The 18855-nt window shown below is 43.8% G+C and overlaps 1 protein-coding gene across 1 annotated transcript in view; it reads left to right on the top strand.

Annotated features, from left to right (window-relative positions):
- The first annotated feature begins 5676 nt into the window (after window positions 1-5676).
- Window positions 5677-18855, top strand: part of FNDC3B (fibronectin type III domain containing 3B) — a 184812-nt gene continuing 171633 nt past the window's right edge. Inside the window, exon 1 of the mRNA XM_030455890.1 lies at window positions 5677-5886. The gene's annotated coding sequence lies outside the window, so the exon portion shown is untranslated. The remainder of the gene's footprint in view (window positions 5887-18855) is intronic.

The following is an 18855-nucleotide window of genomic DNA, read 5'->3' as shown; positions in this document are numbered from 1 at the left end:
ACTAGCAGTGGTACCTAAGTAAGCTGCTTTTTACTTTTCCCCAAAAAAGCAAAAAGTGGTGTTTTGTGTGTCTTTTTTTTTTTTTTTTTTAGTTACCTTGGGGGCAAATTAGTAAACCTGATTGTTCAAAAAGCTTATATTTAATGCTTTTCCTTTGCAAACTTGCTGAGTCACTGCTAAGAGTTTAATTCCAAAGCTGACAACATTTCTCATCGATTGCCCTGTATACAAAAATCTAAGCACTGCATATATATGTAATTAACACTAAATAAGGCTTTCTATTTAAAGGCTATGGAAAGAAAAAAAAAATCCTTCAAGTTGTACCCAGACTGATTTAAAATTAATACGAATTTTTTGTAGCAGGCAGTTTGGAGATTCCCATTGTGCAGGGAAAGGCTTTCATGATACTCTAAGAGAAGTAAAAATAAACTACTTAGGAATTCACTAGACACCTTGGAGGGAACTTGGAATAAACCCCCCATGCACAGTGCTTCCATTTGGCAAGAAAACTGAATATTTATTTCCTGAAGAATTTCTTTCTAAATTGTCAGGTGTGGCTGCCCATTACAGGAAAGTGGCTGCATGACTGGCAAGGGAAAAGAAAAGAAGTAAATGAAAAAAAAAGTACTGTGAAGAGGAAGGAGATAGAGCATAGAGGAAAAGTACTGCAATAAAACAAAGGGCAATGGATCAGAAGTTTGCTTGCATGTGCAGAAAAGACAACATGGGATATTTTTTTTTCAGTAAGAAACTATTAAGCATATTTCAAGTTGTTTTGCTTGTGTTTTCTCCCCCCACTTTGTCCTTTGTAGTTGTGTTCCTTGTTGGGTTTGGTGTATCATTTTTTATTTTTTTTTTTTTTTAATGATGAGGAGGAAGATAAATTGCTTGTTGTAAAGAGTGCTGCAGGGGAAACACTGGGGATATAACCACCTAATTATGAATTTCCTGAATGTGCAACATGACCAGGAGCAACTGGACAGGATTAGTGTTGTACGTTTCATCTCCAGCTGTTCCATGAATACCAATCTCCAAAATCTTCCAAGAATATTTTTTTTTTCCTATGGCCCTTCTTTTGGCTTTAACAATGCAAGCAATACTGCTTTGTTTTCCTTAGAGCCTGAGCTGAAACAAGAGCTTTCAACAAAACAAAACCAAAGGAAACCTAATGAGCCAAAGAGCAGCACAATGTTTAGGAGATTTAGGCAAAATATTGGTAAAATATCAAAAAGAAACTCTTTCTAGTTAGCAAAAGTGAAACTGAAGCTGCAGAGGTGCATGATTATGAGACAATAAATGGGAATATTTGCTTCTGGTGGTCAGAAGTTGTTTTGGATCTGCACAACTGGTGGATGAACTTCATGGCAAGCAACTTGAGATGGTTACGATCCAGTGCTCTTTGGAAGCTCTTGGCAGACAGGAACTTTATTAAAGTTATAAAACCAATGTAGACAAGAAAAATGTAAAAAATGCCCTGTGTCAGTCCTAGCTTGCAAGCAGATTACAGAGACAATGGTGCCTCTCATAGAGGGAAAGGCAACAGGAACATTTTCTTTCCATGATGCCTTGGTAAAGCTTAAGAAAATACTCAGAGTAATATCCCTGGCAAACAGCTTCTTCTGGTGTGTCAGAAATCACCTCTTTAAAATAATGGTACAAGCATTTAGAGGGCTTCTTCTACCTCTTGATGAAGTCCCTCCATCTTTTATGACTTCCAGTAGAGTCTGAGTGGGAATATTTATTGTTGAGAGATTCTAATTAAGGAATTCCCTAATAAATGAAATAAAGGGATGGCCAGTAAGTAACTGATTTTTACCTCAGATTGATGTGCCATGCAAAGTCACCACTCCGCCCAATAACCAGAGGCAGATAATTTTTATTTGAGAATCTTACAGCCATTAGTCCTTTGATCTTTATCCCAAGGATAAGATTTGGGGGGCTTCATTTCTGCACGTGTTACTGAGCATGAGGAATACTGCCCTGTGTGCTAAAAAGGCAAAAATCAGCTAATTAATACCATGAATATAAAAAGTGAATATGGTCAGTGAATAACTGGCATTCATTTCCTCTAAATAGAGAGGTACAGATAGAAATCTTTGCTCATGTTAATGTTTACATGCCCTAGTTATTTAAAGAGAGTCCTGCAGAATTTTGGATTCCCCATAGTAAAAGTGCCCATTATGAACTATGCACTATGCTTACTACTGCTCAGATCTTCTTGCTTGTGACAGCCTTCAGGGGTACTATGTAAAAAATAAAACATTGTAAGGATATTTTTTAATCTGTGCAATCTAATCTGCCTTTAGCTTTCATGTTTTGAGAGAAGTCTACAGTAAGCAGACTGTATGATTTTGAGCTTGTTTGAACTGCTTTAATCTTTTGAGATACATAAAAAGACAAGGGCCTCACTCAGGATTTATTAGCAAGGAAAAAACAGATTATATGGTCCTTTCTTTATTCTGTGGAAGGAGTAAGTTCAGTGATCACAAGAGGGTGGGAAGGAGGGAGGAGAGGTGCTCCATCATTTTGTTCTGGGTGTTTTTCAAGGAGCCCTTTCCCTACAGAACAAGGTCCAAGTGAGGGATGACACAGCATCCATCCTCAGCCTGCTGAGGGGTCACCTAAGCTGGTTTTTGCTGAGTGCATCTCTCTCTATCTCTCCATCTCACCATCTGACTTGCTGCTGACCTTGGGAGTAAGAACCTAAACCTGGAGCTCTTTCAACCTGTTAGACACTAAGTCCTCAGCCAGCCCACTTCACAGCTGTTCTGAGATGTAATAATGCATATAGAGAGAAAAATCCTGGGGCTGCAGCCCATCCAGTCCAGTGCAGAGTCATCCATCCTATATGTCAGAGCTATGTGGTATTAAACATGACTGAGGGCAGTGAGCACCAAGTAAAAAAATAAAATCAGTAAATAAATCAAGGCATTCTCTGTGTGCTATCAAACAGTACCAATGCCTCCCAGAAAACAACATGCAGCTTCTGGAAATAGCAAAAGTTTAAATTGAATCCCACCAGAAATGTGAGGGCAAATATCCTGTGAGAATAAAGACTGTGCAATCTTTCCAGTGATGTCTGATCTCCAAGGTTACATCTTGATTGTATGGACAGAATTTCCACAGGCCCCTCTCTGGGATATGTCACCAGATAGGAGAGGATAGGTGACAGGGATGATGGCAGAATACAAGATTTAGGATTGGTTTGGATCCATCCTCAGGCAAGAGGGGATTCCATCTGGTACTGGTGGATCTCTGCAGTTTGGGAATGACTGTCCTAGGGATGTAGTTCCAAGAGAAATGCCATAGAAGGGGAGAGCATGGTTCCTTCCTCCTGCTCCTCTGCCATGGGAAGGGAGACAGAAGAGATGCACTATTGCATTGCTGACGCCACTTGCTTCCTGGATAAACAGAAAGATCTCACTGTGATAAAAGAAAAATATGCATGTTATTGAAAGCACAGGCTCAGAAAAACACGGACTCATCAAAACAGAGAAGTTAAGTTCACAGCTTTGGTCTGTATTTATTTGGATGGCAGTTCAGGTCAGTCATTTTCTCCTGAGTAATTTTTCTGTCCCTGCTGTGTCACCACTTAAACCTAAACCTTCTCCTTTTTCAGGGGCAAAAGGCATTTCCTCCTGCTCTGATAAATGCTTTTCCTAGATGAGCTATCTCAGGGAGTAAGCTATTCAAGGAATAGCTTTATCTGTTATGTATGTAGGAACTTTCTGAGGAAAAGCAATCCCCTTGCTTCAGTCTCCCCTGCCCTCTTCCTCGATTTACAACCTGTGTCCCTTTCCATCAAACCATTTTGCAGTTGCTGTTAGCCCAGTTCATCAGGGCAGAGCTTCAGGGTAGAAAGTTCTGAGAGGAGAAGGTACACATTTGCTCTTTTAATTTTTTTTTTAATTTTTATTTTATCTTTTTTGGTGAGCTTGACCACTTCTAAAGTTCCTGCTGAAACTGGAAGAGCCTCTACTTTGACCCTCCAGATGAGGACCTACCATTCCTCTGGCCCACTGGATAGAAAACTACAACTCAATCCAAATTCGCTTCTTCTCCTTCGTTTCTTTTCATTTTGCTTTCTTCAGGTTTGATTTACTTTGCAATTTAATTTTTTCTGTCATTTTACAGTTCAGGTCAGCGACTTTTTTCCTCTCTAAACCGATTCTTTGCTCCTTCTGCCCCTTTTATGTATCTCTTCCTTCACAGAACAGTCTATGGGAGCAAGTAAAGGCTTAACCACCCTAGTGAATAATTAATCTCATCTGACTGTAACTCAATCCGGAATCATCAAAAAGCCTGCATGTTTTGGGTCACTAATAAAACAAAACATTTCTCTACTTTTAAGTTTTACTCATTACAAAAGTTTTTGCAATTAGTGATGGACAATACTTAGTGCTGGCTGACCAGTTTACAGTGAAAAATCTTTCCCATGGGAAAATGCTAACCAGTTGCTTCTGTAGGAATTATCTATTTCAGATAACTTTATTTTCATTTTTCTGTGTTTTGATCACTTTAAAAAAAAAAACCATAAACAAGACAAAAAATCCAAACCAAAAAAAAGCAACACACTAACTGGACACAACGTTTTGGTTTTACCAAACTTTCATGCCAAACCAATTTTCCTGTAGTGTCAGTTGCAGCAAGAAGTAGAATATGGAGGAGTCCTATGGGGAAAAAAACCTCATATTTGTTGATATTTTAATGGAAGCTGATGAAAATACACCTGGGCTGCCTAAGACTCCAGGGAGGCTTCTTGTTTCTGAAAGAAAAACCTTTCTGTGATGGGTAAAGTAGATCAACTGCTGAAAAAAAAGAGCTGTAAGGAAAAACAAAACATTGAAGACCACAGAGATGGAGAGAAGGTGGAGTGCAAGAGGGATGGGTGAGGAGCTTTTGCTGAGTAGCTACCAAAGGACTAAGGCCAAATCAAAAGTCCCTTTGTGATATGGCTGTGATTTGTGGGAGGGCAAATTCTGTTTCAAGCTTTTCCTGCCCCCACACAAAGGCTCTGGTTGTGGTTTCCATGTTGCTTGGATGAAGTGCTAAGAGGTCAATGACCATCGTGGCTCCTCGGGGCTCTCTTCCAGAGCCAAGGGATAAACTTCTCGGTTTTGGGGGAGGTTTCAGGAAGTTGGAGCATTTCTTAAGCTCTGAAAAAAAAGAAATAAAAAACAAAACAAAACCAAACTTGCCTGAAACTTCTCCTCAATCCCAATTGATGGAAACGGAGGAATGACCACGGTGATGTTCTTCTCACTGGGGTGAACCCTTCCAAGGGTTCTTCTCCCTTGGCTCTCCCCTTTGCAGATGCTTAGGGGAGGACATACAGGACAGCATAGGCACCATCCGCAGATCCCAGCCTTAAACTCCTGGAACGAAGCACTTTTCCTGTCAGAAGCTGCATTTTTCTATCCACAGGGGACCCAACGACAGCGAAAGGGGCAGGCTTGGTGAGGGCTTTCAATTCCAGGGGGTGACACCTGACAACAAGACACGACAGACCCGCCCTGACAGCGCTGCTGCCGGAACCTCCCATCTCCCTTTTGGGCCGCCCCCTCGTCTCTCCCCCCCCGCCCGGAGCCGGAACCGGCTCCGGGCGGGGGGGGAGAGACGAGGGGGCGGCCCAGGGCGGGGTGGGGCGGAGCGGCTGCTCGACGGGGCGGGTGCAGGAGGGCCGTCTTTTCGGCGGGAGCCTCTACTCCAGAGTGCTCGGTAGCGTGGGCCGGCCGCGGGCCCCATGTGGTGCCGACATCACTGACATGGCGGAATCCCCGCCGAGCCCTCCCGGTACTCCCTCCAGCTAGCCGGGACTCACCTCCTTCCCCGCACCACCGGTTCGGCTCCGACCCGCCGCCCTTCACCAACCAGCCCCTCCGCCAGGTAAGGGCGTTGCAGAGGGATGAGGGAAGGGGGAGGGAGGAGAATGCTAAGCGGGGAGTCCTCGGGTTGTTCAGCTCAGTCCCACGGGCAGCCCGGGGTCCGCGTCCCCCGCCCCGCGGTGCCTCTCCCGGTCTCGGTTCTTTTGTTCGGCGAGCGGAACGCGGCCACGCTCTCGGGAAAAGTTTCTCTCTCTCTTCCCCCTCCCTCCTCTTCTCTCCCCGCCCGGTCCATGTCGCGGTGCCTCGGGGCCCCGCCGGCTCTTCCCTCTCCGCGGCGCCGGGCAGGCAGGGAAAGGAAGAGAAGGGACGGGAAGGGGGGAGCAGCCCTCGCTGCGGCCCTGGGAGAAGGGCTGGCAGCGGGACAGGCCCTCCAGCACCGCCCGGTAATCCCGAGGGGCTGCCGGCCCGGCTGCTGTCATCGCCTCCGCCCGGCCGCTCTCCCCGCCCTGCCCCGGCTACAGCCGGTGCGGCTCCAGGAAGAGCTGGGGGAGGAAAAAAACGGAGAGCGGTCGGTGTTGCGGTTGTGTGCGGGGCCGCTAACACGCCTAGGGAGGTGCTTGGGGGTGCCTGTCCCCCCCCGCGGGGGACCGAGCCCCTGGAGGATGCGGGTCCGTGCCCGGGAGCTGGCGGGGAGAGCGGCTCCGCTGCCCGGCCCGGGGGTACCGGGCAGGTGGAGAATGCGGGGCTCCTTCCCAAAATGTCTGGATCCAGAGGGCATGTTGGAGAAGAAAAAAAAAAAAAAAAAAAAGCTGTAGAAAGGCGGCAGCGGCTTCTCCCGGCCCAGTCCTCCCCGCCCGGCTCTTGGCTGAGACGGCTTTGGGAAGGAAAACCCTGGAAACTTTTTATTTTGCTTGCCAGACACCTTTTTAAAATGGCACGCTACCAGGAGACGGGACGAAAAAAAAAGAAAAAGTCTTTTAAAAGCTTAACCTCTCCTAGGTTAAGACCACATCTGCATCCCTCCCCTCTGCTTTCCCCCTTCCCGCTTCTCAGAAATGTTCTAGTTAAATAAGATTTTGGCTAAGGTAGTGTGGCTTGGAGTTAAGTGTAACGAAGCATTTATCCCGTCTATATTTGTAGAATAAAAGGCGGGGGGCAAGCCTGCAGCTCTCCGTGTCGGTAATTTTGTATTTCGTGTGGATTCCTTTGTGCCAGTACTTCAAAGTACCGGCCTGGCTCCTTAAAGGGGTAGTTACCCCAGCATGGATGGGGAAACTGAGGTAGGGAAAAATCGAAGCTTCTTTGGTGGTGTGTGGTTTGGTGTTTTTTTTTTTTGGTGGTGATCGACTTTATTTATTTATTTAACTTATATTTGAGCTCAGTGCTTCAGAGAACAGAATTCACATATCCCAGTTGGGTGCCCTGACAACATCTGCTGTATCCCCTAATGCTTACATTGCAGAACCCAAGACTCAACCAGCACCTTCCTGAAAGGTGCCAAACCAGTCTAACTCGAGCTTAACAATGTGCTAGGTAATGGGATTTGAAACTTGAATGCATTTTTAAGTCTAGAACGCTGATTTCTCCATCTTTTTTTGCAACTGAGACGACTTAAAAATGATTGGACTGGGAGGGCATTGGTGCTGCACTGGTCTGGGGCTCTGTGCCTCTCTGGAGCTGCTGGTCTGGATATGGATGACGTGATGTGTGCTTGGCTGGAAATCTGGATGAAGGCATCACTCCCATAAACTTCAGGAATGGGTGATGGAGGCATCTTGGTCCTCTCACCTGGCCCACTGGTGGTCTCACCCACCCTCCACCTTTGGACCTTTCTTGGCAGTAAGAGATCCCACTGCCGGTGCTACCAGTAAGAAAATGATTCTTGGCTGTGTTCCCGGGGTCATTTCAGGTCTTAAACAGAAGCAGTCTGTTAGTGCTTTTCTCCTGCTCTTCAGCTCTTTGTGTTTCCCTCTCGTTAGTTTTAAACCAGTTGGGCTTTGTGGTTCTATCAGGACCCTGCTGTGACAGAGATGCCTGCAGCCCCAGAAGTATCATGTTCAGTATCTTCAGCTGATTTATTTATAATGTAGCTCAGGGATGAGTCTGTAAGTTGTATTTTACAATTTTTTGATGGTTTTTTTTTTTTCTCAATTTTATTATTTTTAACCATTGGAACTCATCTGGTTCTGGTTTAAGGTGACTGCTGGGACAGTGATGAGAGGGGTTTTTCATACCATTAGCCTGTAGTCGGCCAAAGGATAGGAAGTGATGCCAGTTAGCATCCAAAATAAGCTGATAATCTACTACAGCCAAGAACCCCAGAGGTGTCCATACCTCAAGCATTTTTAATCTTTACTCTTGGAAAAGTCTGTGGCTTCCAGTCTGAAGTATGTTTATTCTGGCACTTATTTTTTTTTTCCCCTATATGTGGCATTCGGTGAGCTGAAAGATTTCTGCATTATACTTCTTTCCTAGCAGAGTTTTTATGGGGTTTTTCTTTTCACTTTATAGATTCCTTTAAGAGAGAAGCAGTTAAGGGCAGTTAAACATGTACAATTAATAGATCTGTGCAAGAAAAAGATGTATAGAACATGCAGCAAAGTTGTATGTGTGTGTGTGGTTGTATTAATGAGCTTTCCAATTAGTGTAATTGGCTTTTCCCTCAAACCTGTAGGTTCTCAGTCTGGTGAGCAGTAGTGCAGAAGCAGATTTTACACTATGAATAAATATTTGGACTTTGAGAATCTTAATTCCTACAAAATACATTTAATTATGTAGAAGCCCATCTAAAGCTGAATAAAAGAAATTACTCTCCCACAAACTTCCTAGTGTAGTTTCCCATCCTACTCCAAAGGAAAGGTGCGAGGGGAAGATGCAGTGACCTGTGGGGTGAGCCAGGGCTGGCAGTTTGGGATGCCCTGGGAGAGCATCCCTGTGTCTCCACCAAGGATGCCGGTGTTAGGGCTGGAAATGGAGTGTCCCAACGCACCGGGATGGTTTTGTGCAACATGCTGCAAGTTATCAAAGTCCCTTTTGTTTACGGTCACCCGTAGCGTTCGGCAAATAAAATAAATAGCAGCAGAGCCTTGTGTTAATTTCAGCTGTGCAAAATACCAGCCAGGCACAGAGTTTCTCAAGCCATTTTCACAGAGGCTTTGTGCTTCTGTGCGCTGCTGGCCGGTGGAGCGGTGGAGGATCCTTCAGAAGCGGGAATATCAAAAGTCACGTTGTTTACAGCCAAGGTTTTGTGTCCCTGTGATCTGTCCCTGGAGATGGAAGGTATGTGGGAAGAGGGAAGTTCTTCAAACAAGGCGGTGGAAATAGGAGCCTCTGGATCCGCAAGGGTAACCAGGCCATCTACAGGCAGGAATGTCGGGCTGGCAGCCAGCAGATAACGCTCCAAAGGGTTTCCAATGAGGATGCGGTAGTTTGCTTTTTCACCCGGTTATTCCGAGCACCTCTTTGCAACATCCAAGCTGGAAGCCCCCTCGCTGTTGCCTGGCAGGCAGGCGGGAAAGAAGCACCAACTCCTGGAACGTGGTTTTGTAACAGCGTGGCAGAGATAAGTTCAGAAATGCTCCTGGGGATCTGAAATCTGTGCTCTGCTCTGGATGAAAAATGCCGATGCTGTTGAGCAAGTACACAAGAAGAGAGTAGCCTGTGTTAAAGCCTGTTCCTGAGCACGAATAGTCCCTGGAGGTCCCAGGAATTGTGGCTTCGAGCAGATCTTCAGGGTGCTTTTAGCTGGGGAAGGTTGGTTTGAGCTTGGAGCTTTAAGCAGTCCCAGTGACTGCTTTCAGCGTTTGATCTGAGGAATCCTTTGTTTACAAGTAAATTGTGTTGTTTGTTAGCAGATAACAGAGAAAAAGCCAACTAATTCACCAACTGTATAAAAAACATTCTTTATTTGTGTTTCTAGTGGTGACAGTTTATATTGGTGGTATGTGCTGCGAGTTACCATTTGGATACTCTGCTTATTAAACTGTGGCGATGTGTAATGCTATTTATGTAATATGAAGCAACAATACATTCCTAAGTAATTAGCTATATATTTTGTATTATTTTTTTGAAGAGGACAAAGATTGCTGCTAGTACTGACGTGGTATTTGCTTGTTCTGGCATCTGCTTCCAGTTCCTCTAGAAGCTGCTCAGTGGAGTGACAAGATGGATTCAGAAGTGGAGTTTCTGCTGTTGTGTTTTGGTTTTGTTTTTTTTTCTGTTAGTTTCAGGAGCACTCAAAATGAAACACTTGAATTCTCTGGAGCTGGTTTGTCTGATTTAGTGCACAGCTATTTCATGGCAGCAATGCCCATCCCTTAAAGATGCTTTACATTCAAGGCTCCTATAATTGCCATATACGTAATTGTGGACATTTCTATTATTAGGTCCTTGCAAAGGACTCTAATAATAGAATGTGTGTATACATGTGTTTAAACATATACTTCATGTTTTCAGTAATGTTTCATATGGAATGTTTTGAAGAGAACAAAAAAAGAAATTGCTCTCCAGAGGCTGTTAATAAAAACTTCAATGAGCAACAATTTTAGATGACCCTCGCTACCCTCAGAGAACCTTGGGATGTTGAGTAAAGGTTTCCCCATGGTAGTTTACATTAAACTAGCAAAATAACAAATGTGTTCAGCTTAGTTTGTAGCTGGTTCTCTGAGTCTCTCTGCAGCTGTGTCATTTTTACATGGTTGCTCCCTGTTCCCCACCCATCCACTAATAAAACACTGAGTTCTCATCTAAATCCTTACGTTATCTTTTGCCCCAAGTATTTATGCTTAATATTTTAGTGAAGCCCAGTGCTGCTATGAAGATGGGGTGATTATTTTGGACCTTGGCAGCTGCAACAGCATGGGAGTAGAGAGTTGTGTTGATGTGTTTCAGGTTCACCTTATTGCTTTTCTTCTGTGTGCAAAAATTCCACTTTACAAGTCACCTTTCTTGTGGAGGTATATGCCTGTTGAAGGGCAATTGGTGCCACCTAAGTGACCTTATGGTTGCTGATGCTTGAGCTGATGTAGGTATGTTGTTAAGTATTATGTGTTGGTCTTTGCTTATTATTTATTTATTGATGTGGAATAATGCAACAGGAAAAAAAAAAGCTGATGGCATTTGTGGCTAATGAGAGCACTGAATAGGTCTCCTTCTGGTCAGCCCGTGGTTCTTGCAGACTCGCATAATGTCAGCTCAGAGAAGAGAGAGAATTGCTTTCAGGATCTTGTTACTAGCAAACATATGGCAAACAGAAGCATTGCTTTATTAGAATAAATTAACAGAGCCCCGGCGACACAGTCGGAACTGCAGGATTATTCAGGGTGTGTAATTCCTGGACTCAGAAGCCTGAATAGTGGCTTTTGTCTTTAAGTACTGACGGAGTTGGTGAGGTTGAAAAGCAAAGCACAGCTTGGGCTTGACTTACTTTGTGAAGCATGTTGCTGTGCCATGTGACTTCGTGTTTTGCTTTTCATTTGATGTCTTGGTATCAGGAATAATGGGTTAGACTGAGATGGAAGAAAAGCCTGGTTTTGTGACAAGGTAAGGCAAATTGGGTTATACCATGTACCTGGTTCTTATGGATGTATTTCGACTGGATGGAAGTTTGAGATCGAGCTGAATGTGCACTTCTCTTCTTGCAGGAGAAGGGTGGTTACATGGTTGGTGTTGTGCTTTGACTTGTGGGTTTGGTTGGCAGGAATAGTTAAAACGTTGGTCTTGTTTTTTCCACTTAATATGAATTAATACTCTGTTCTTTTGTGAGATACTCTGAAGCTCTGAGGAAATGATTTTACAGTCTAATTGCAGTAGATAGCTTTTAATTAATTGTCTTAAATTGAAAAAAAAAAAAGGATTAGAAAGTAAGCTGTCATTTTTCACCGAGTTGTGTTGGTGTTGTTCCTCTTGGATACAATACTGCTTTTAATGTGGCTACCTTGGAAGCTGTGGCTTTTAATGTAAGAAATTTGTTCCTATTCAGTTGCAGTGACTGAAGGATGACAACATGTTTTTTTGAGGGCTAATTTCCACTGAGTCATTCCCTGAGCTGGGCAGAGGGGTCCTCAGCTGCTGTCAAATCTCCTGCTTTGGCAGGTTAACAAGGGAATCTGTTTTCAAAGCCTGCCTTGGGGAGGGGAGAGCTACAAGTCTTCCTGTTCTAATGCTGGAAAGTGTTAGAAGATGTGGCATCTCAAAGCAAAGGAAAGAATCCAACTGTCTCTTTGGCTTTTCACAGCATTGGATTCTGCTTCAATGAGACTTCTAATCACTACAACTTCTGCTTCTCTTAGTGCCCTACTTGCCCATCCTTTCTTTAGCATGCTTATTTGTTAGCTGCCCATGGTTTCTAATAGGCTTTTCCTTTTAACTGTGTCTCCATATGATTTATGTATGTTGGTTGCATGGTTGCACAAGGGGATCCTCAGTGATTCAGTGAGGTTTCTGCAGCTTCAGACTGAAGTCTGGGGGTGCAGCATTTGGAGCAGCATCCCTCCCCTCCTCAGCAGCCAGCACTGTCTGACAGTCCCTGTGCCTGGGGAATGGAGCAGGTAGCTGCACAGTGCTTCATTTGGCACAATGTGTGCTCCTTGCTGGCTTTTGCCGAGTGCTTCAGATGTGGGGGATAAAGGGAAGGGCTGCAGATCCATGTTTGTGGCATGCTGCATTCCCTTCTCTCCTCTTCCCTTTGCTTTCATGCTCTTCTTCACACAGTGGGTGTGATGTGTGGCCTTTGCATGACTAAAAGTGCAGGCATGGGGACGTGGGGATGTTGTATGGGAGCAACTGTCCACCCAGATGTGATGTGCCCAGCCTCACACCAGGGTGGCTGTGTCTTAGCTCTTAGATAGGGACAAATGACATGGGGAGGCTGTGGTATGTGATCCCAGGGTCCTTCAGTGGAGTCCAACTGGTCTGATCTGGCAGGACCAAAGGGCACTGCTTTTGGCTAGGATGTTGTCATTGTTGGTGGTACCTGCCAGCTTTTTCTGCAGGGAGAGAAAAAAATCCGTGAGTGTCTTCAGCAGCTGGCTTGGAGGAATGGGTCAGAAGTTTCCTGGCTTGTTTGGTAAGGGTGTTTGCAGATGAGGAATGATGGGGAAGGGAGAACCTGGAGATGTAGTGAGGTGCCCTGCTGCTTTGGCTGTGGTGTGGAAAAGGAAATGGCAAGGCACAGAGGTGGCAGTATTGGAAGGAGTTAAGGTGCAGGTTTTTTACAGCACTGTGGATGGGCTGTGGGGAGCTTAGGCTTGGAGCCTAAACCAGGAGCAGACTGAGCTGCAGGAAGGTTGGTGGTGCCTGTGGGCAAAAGAAAGGGACAGGAAAAAAAAGCAAAGCAACAAAAATCTTCAAATTCAAAATAAATCATAACTTCCAGTTGAACTCTGTCTGTTAGAGAATGGTGCCTTTACTGTGTCTGTGTTGACACCTGATGCATATGCATGTTCTCTTAAATGAGTGACTTTCTGTGGGTTGGAGGAGGAGAGAAAATGGTGCCAGTGTCACAAATGATCCCCTGTAGAAATTCTGGACTTTGAGAATATGTAGGATTCAGAATTAGTGCAAACTGAGAGTTGAGTGATCAGCTGCTTGCTGTGTGCACCATGACCCTGTGGGCATTCAGCTCTGCTCTGAAAAAAGTTCAAGCCTCTTTTGTACTGGCAGGAAATGTATGGTAGCTATTTTGAGGATAAAGCATTAATTTAATAGGAATTCAGTGAATATGTTGGTTCTTAAGTCTAGCATTCTTGACACAGTTGTTTTTTCAATGTACCCTAATCAGAAGGTAGTGATTTAGGTTGTTGTAGATGTTTTCCTGGCCTAGATGATGTTAATGGATCTAACTCTCAGAATAAGAATAAGAAAACTCTCAGAATGAGGAAAAGGGAAGCTTATCTTCCTAATATTTCTGTATTTCCCTTAAATCTAAGGGGTTATGTAGCTCATACCCCTGGTGCCTCAATATACAACTTTGTATTTGCATGTTGTCCTCTGGGTTTATTTGTTATAAAACTAAATTACATTTTAGCTCAGCAGGACCTCAAAACATCAACAGCAGAAACCAAGCAAACAAACAAAAACCTTAAAGGACCAAACCAAAATGACTTCATATTCCACATTTTGGTTAACTTCAGATGCTGTTGAGGTAACAGTGTGTCATGTGTCAGAAATATCCTGTGGATTTTCCCAGAGCCCCAGGTAATGATTTGTTGTGTGGCACTGAGCTGTGCCATGCTGGGAAGGTAGAGTGCCATAAGAAGGCTCTTGGCTTGTTGAGTTTTTTGCTACTGCATCTATGTTCCAGTTTTGCTTCATGAAGGTACCTAGAACCACACTCTTACAGGAGTACAGAAGGTCTGGGTTGCATTATTCATAGCTGTCTGTAACAGGTACACAAGAAATCTTATGGATAAAGAGGAAAACAGTAAGAATTTCAGATTTTTCAACAAAGCAAAAATTCTGCAGATCTTGATGTCAAATTGGACACAGGGGGCTGAGTTGTTGATGTTGCTCAGACTTGTATCCAGTCAGCCTCACTCCTTTCTCATATGTCAGCTGGTGGCAAAATTGCTTCTGTTCCCCACATATTTATTTCTGCTGCTCCATATGCTGCTCTGACAGATCTTCAGCATTGCTTGTTAAGTTCACTGGCATTTTTAATGACCTCACAAAAGATAAACATCCTGTGTGACTGGGTTAGACATGCAGTGCAAATTTGTTGTTGCTGATTTGCTCAGCAGGTCAGTATACATTGGGAACAAGCAGCCAGGGTATCTGAAAGGGAGAGGAATGGTCTTGATACTGAATTTAGGTGTCTTGTCTCTACAGGCTCATGTGTGTCTGGTGTTTTATCATTACCCTTTCCTCTCTTGGTTAACAGAGCTGGATGTGCTTGTCCAGATGTTCCAGCTGCCTGGTTGAGTGGAAATAGTGATGGGGTGGAAATGAGGCAATGGTTCTGAGTGTAACCAAAAGGGGCTCTGATCTCTTCCTCAGCAGTCACCTCTGCCTTCTGGATAAAACATAAGAGTCGAGTCATTCATAGGCTTCTGTAACCACAATCTATTTAACGTACTAGACAGCCACACTTGAATTTTTATGAGTCTGAATGGGTTGCTTCAGTGGATATGTAAGAGCTGCTATGTTACTGTAAAGGCAATATTTGTGGATCTAAAGCACTGGAGTTAGAGATCAACATTTTCACTTCCCTTTGGCATTTCTTGATTATGCAGTTGAACAGGATGATATTATGCTGTAAAAAGTTGCTGTAGAAAGTTTTTCAGTTTCTGAAACCTTCTAAGACTATTACAGTGTTGTCTCTGCTGGCACATTTGGGTCCTTTCTTGTCTGTCTTGATGAACCCTTATTTCTCTATTCCCTACTTCCTTCCTCAGATTTTTTCTAGACTACAACATGCTCATTTCAGTGCATCCTGAACTGTTGGGTTAGTGTGAGCAGACAAAGGTGAGTGGATAAATGGTTGTAGTGTCTTCTGAAACGTGAGAGTTGGGAGAAAATATGGAAGTGTGAAGGCAAGGAAAACAATAAAGGAAGGAACAGTTTGGAAGTGGGTGTGAGCGTACTACTTGTGACTCTGCCATCATTTGAGATTGTCTGCTGTTCTCTGAATGAAATATGAGCAAACATAATAATATGTTCTTTTACGTGATTGGGTTTACTTAAGAGTGATAATACCACCTTTGAACACATTTGGTATATCCTGTTACATAGACAGTGACGTGGTTTTACTGCAGGGCTGGGTGGGGCTGAGGTGCTGCTTTCTGGCTGTGGGTTGGGGATGGGGCAGGGGGAGATCTGTCCTTTAGCCTGGGGAGGGAAGTGCAAAGCTTTGGCCTGATGCCTGGACTAGCCTGGATAGCAAGAAGAGGCTTTGTACTCATTTGGGAAAGTACATGGGGATGGCAGATTGGATCTGTCAACTTCCCTCCTCTTCTGTCCTTGGGAGAGTTATTTTCAATAAATTTATATATATAAATTGTGATGATGTTGAGCATCGAGTACACAGTTGGGAGGAAGAAATGGAAAAATACCATTTTAATCTATTCTATCCTAGTATATTAGGCAGGAATTTAGCATGGTTGTTACGTGGGTTTCTGCCAACGTCATCTCTGCCTGACCTTTGTGCTCAATAGTAGCTTTTTTATTTTTAAGTATACAGAGGCTTTGCTGTGCAATTGCTTGACCATAGCATGGCACTGGTCTGTTAGTGGTGATACAGCCACGAAAAAAGACAAACGACCAAAGGGTGGATTTTTATTTTGGTTTCAATAGAGATGGGAAGGGAGATGAATGCTTTTTTGCAAGTCCTTCTGGGACTTCTTTTGGAACATATACATCTGACACTGATGTTGGTGAAAGATGGAAAAATATGAAGTGGTAGGGTTATGGAAGAGGGTTACAAGCATGAGTGGAAGTACAGAAAGCTTTTCTTGTAAGATTAGATGGAAAAATATTTTACAGGAAAGAAGTTCCAATGAACTTTCCTATCTCTAAATCCATCAGACGTGTAAACACTGGGAAGGAGTCTAGGACTGTGTAAGCTGAAAGGCAGTGTCAGCAGATCAATGCATGGATGCAGTCTGTCAACTGATAAAAACCTCTGCAGAATGTGACCCAACAGCTTAGTCCAAAACAAGTCCAGCCACTGAAACAGGGGACATCTGATGATGAGCAGAAAGACCTAATTTCAACATCTGGTGTTTTCTGCAAAGCTCTGAAATAGTAGTACAGGTCCCTTCCAACCCCTAGGATTCTGTGATTCTGTGATTCTGTGATAGTTGGCCTTGGTGTTTTTGTGTATGAAGAAGAGGAGTGTGCAAGGGGCAGCCTGGCTTCAAGGGGCAGGACAGAAACAGATTGTCCTGGAATACTGTGCCATGAAAATGCCCAAGGCATTTTTGTAACAGCAAAATTTATAAACCTGATCCTTATTTTTAATGGATTATTGGCACAGTAAAATATAATAAAAATACTTTTAAGTCTGCTTGCACTTGAAGTTAGTGATAGGAAGCCTTGGTATGGCTGTGGTCCTGGTGGAATTTGATTTCTGTATCTAGTTGGTGATGCTCACTTATTATACAGGTCTTGATGTGAAGTAACTTCAAGAGAGGAGATAGAGATCTTTGAACATCAGGTCAGACATGGAAGGTGCTTTTCAAACCTGCGTTTTGGAAGAGCTGGATTGCTTCCTGGTCAAAAGCCCTGAGGTCACCAGCATCAAAGCAAAGTCAGAATACAACATAAACCTTGTTTATGCTTTGGCTTAGGGGAAAAAAACCCAAAAGTAACAATCAGTGTTTTACAAATGTGCATTTAAAACTTTAAAAATCAAAATATCTGATTTTATATTTGCTGAATAAGATGGCAGTTATCCTGAAACACAGTGTGGAAGTTTTCTTGTTTTGTTGTGTGGTTTTTTTAAGGAGTTAAATAAACTAGTGAACAAATACGCAGTGTCAAAGTAGAAATATTTTCAGTGATATGGAAAGAAAGATCTAAAATGGGTCACCTGCAACTTTAGAAGTGGCCGTGCAAACAACAAATAAATGGTTGTGCTTGCACCAGTACTCTGGAAAAGGAAAAAATCAGCATGTAGTGAAAGTATTACCCAGTTAATTGCTTGGTGGGTACACTGAAATTGCTTTAATACTGGCCTGTAGTGTTCCTTTTTTCAGCAGAAATGCATTTGTCAGGCAGTAGTTAATGTTTCTTGGAGAGAGGAGGTTGCAGTGGGTCCTTGTGCAGGCTTTCATCTGAGTGTTTTCCTCTTACAAGGAGGAGTCACAGGAACTTGTCGACAAAGCTGTTTTCTGTGATTGAACTGAGGTTTTGTTTTGGGGTCTTTTTTGTTCCAACTAGTCAGGTTTGACTGAAGTAGATTATCGAGGCTGTCTCATTTAAACCCCTGTGATGTGCCTTCCTTTCTGAGCTCCTTGGGGGGTGGGAAATTGTTTGAATTGTCTTTATGTTAATGCAGAAGAACTGGGAGCTTGTTTCCATCCATCAGTGCTGGAGACTTGAAACAAAAGCCAAGCCAGACTTCCAGATGGTGCCAGATCCTGGATCCCAGCCACTGCCCAATGCTGTTCAGTCTGTCTGCCTCTATCATGGAGCTACTCACAAAACAGCTCTCTGCCTGGCTTGGAAGCCAGGGAAAAGGAGGAAGCAGTCAGGGAAAGGAGGAAGGTGAAGCAGCATGGTGGGGAAGGAATCGTCCCCATGGGGTCCTTGGGGCTTTGGCCAGGAGTCTCTGCCAGTGACATAAGGACTGGGTTGCAAGTTGTCCAGGGTTATAAAACACCCAGCTGCTGACTTTTAAAGTTGTGTGTGACTGGGCAGCAGAGAACTTGGATGGGCTGGGGGATGAGCTGCATTGATGGCAGAACAATGGTTTCACAAGCATGCACCCGGTATGCCCCTCAACCCCCCTCTCAGGGCCTTGGGTGTGCACTATCTGAAATCCTGTCACTAATTAAAAATCACAATAAGCCAGTGCATTTAAAAGTGTTTGGGTTTGGGTTTTGTTTGTTTTTTTTTCTATTATTATTTTTTTTTTATTTAAAGTCCCTGGCAAAGGCTTTAACAAGATGACTGGGAACAGCATCTTGCATTGTGGCCACTTGCTCAATTGTTGGCTGAGTTGGTGCAAAGATGTCAATTTTATTCTTCTGATGGGATTTCAGCCCAGTATGGCAAGGGAAGAGTTAATGTGGTCAATGGAAACTACCTCTGCTTATAGGGGAGATTGCTGGTGGAAGAGCAGAAGGGCAGGAGCTGATTGGAAGAACATAGGAAGAGGGAAGATGAGGCAGAAGGAGCATCCTTGGGCTGGGCAGGTTGGTAGGACCTTGAGCACAGGCAGTAGCAGTGACCCATGGGGTTTTATTTAATGGTGGCTGGATGTGGGTAGCTGGATAGTGTGGTTTAGTTTCAGTCCCACCCACAACCTGCTTTGTGCTTCCTAATTCAGGAAGGTGTGCGTGAAAAATATGCAGTGTAAAGTTGTAGTTGG

Source organism: Calypte anna, chromosome 9 (genome assembly GCF_003957555.1).
Source record: "Calypte anna isolate BGI_N300 chromosome 9, bCalAnn1_v1.p, whole genome shotgun sequence".
Lineage (NCBI taxonomy): Eukaryota > Metazoa > Chordata > Aves > Apodiformes > Trochilidae > Calypte > Calypte anna.
This window is presented reverse-complemented; position numbering and strand designations above follow the sequence as displayed.